General features: G+C 67.9%; 1 protein-coding gene across 1 annotated transcript in view; it reads right to left on the bottom strand.

The window, feature by feature from the left end:
- The window catches only part of WNT7B (wingless-type MMTV integration site family, member 7B), a gene marked incomplete at both ends in the record, with an annotated part of 24,066 nt that overhangs the window by 21,626 nt on the left and 1,126 nt on the right, over positions 1-1,314 (bottom strand). The window lies entirely within an intron of this gene.

The raw sequence follows: 1,314 nt of genomic DNA, 5'->3' as shown, positions 1-1,314 counted from the left end.
CCCCCGCTCCCCTGCTGGCACCTGGAGGGAGGAGGGGCACTTGGGTGGTGGGGCCCCAGGGAGGGGCGGGCCGCCTTCCCAGCCCTGCCAGGTGCCACCCACAGGCTGCTCACCGCAAAGGGGCCCCTGGGGGCTCTTCCCTGCGCCACCCCAGCTCATGCCCGGCGTTCCAAGCCCTGCAGAGCTCTGGCCTGGCCCGAGTCCCAGCAGCTGTGGCGCTTGGCTCTCTGGGACCGGAAAGACACGCTGTGCCCACATGTTCCAAGGCCCACCTGTGCCCTCAGGCTGCGGTCTGAGAGCAAAGGCGCCCCTGCATGCCCGGCGCTGCACCCCAAGGTATCCCTCTCCCCACCTGACCCTCACGATGGCCGGGGTGCAGTGTGACGGCCCCCCCTGCCTCAGTCAGCAGCAGTTTATGGGGCACCGGCTGTGTGCAGACGCGAGGAGAGGCCTCGGGCCCAGCAGAGGCCTGCTCTCTTGGAGCGCATCTTACAAATGAGGAAACGACGCCCTGAGCAGCCCTGAGTGGCTGGAGGTCACACGGCTGGATTCTAATCCAGGTCAGACCTGGAAGTCACACTTGCCCCTCTCTGGGCCTCAGTCTCCTTGCCTGTAAAATGGGCACGATGGAGCCTCCAGGGCTGTGAGGACATGAGACACGGCGTGAACCGTGCAGCGGCCCCGCCAGCAGAGATCATGCCGCCGCTGCCTCCTGAGCTGCCCCTGCCCGGGGAAGTGGAGGAGCACCTCTCCCCGCAACCCCCAAGTCCTGACTCCACATACACACTCCTCCGTGTCCCCACACCAGTCACACCCCAGCATCCCGCGCACGTGTGATCACGTGTGATCATGTTTCCCTCTGCCTGGAATCCCTTCCACTCTCGGGGCCGTGGCACCACAGCTCCCGTGGACTGGGCACCTTTCACACCAAGCCCCCGCAGCCCCACGTGGAATCCACGACGGTCACCCCATCTCCGGGAACGGCAGTGCAGACCGGGGGCTGGCGGGGAGGAGATGGAGGTCCTGGGCACACACAGCCGCCCAGCAGCAGGGTGCGCCTCCAACCACTGCCCCACACTGCCCGCCACCAGCCTGCCCAGCCCACAGCCCAGACCGAGGACCCTCATCCACTCCCGCGGGCTGGCTCCCGGCAATGCCTCCCTCGTTCCAGATGCGGCAGGGTCCCTGGGGGCAGGCCCGGTCTGGGTCTCCCTGGGGTCCCGGTCCCACCCAGGCCAGGCATGGAGAAGGGCCCGGGGAGATGCTGTGGCGGAGTCATTGGTCAGGGGGCGGGGTCTGGCCTGGCCTTCAGGG

The sequence above is a fragment of the Myotis brandtii genome, unplaced genomic scaffold (genome assembly GCF_000412655.1).
Source record: "Myotis brandtii unplaced genomic scaffold, ASM41265v1 scaffold952, whole genome shotgun sequence".
NCBI lineage: Eukaryota > Metazoa > Chordata > Mammalia > Chiroptera > Vespertilionidae > Myotis > Myotis brandtii.
The sequence above is the reverse complement of the archived record's forward strand: the minus strand, read 5'-3'. Positions and strand labels throughout refer to the sequence as shown.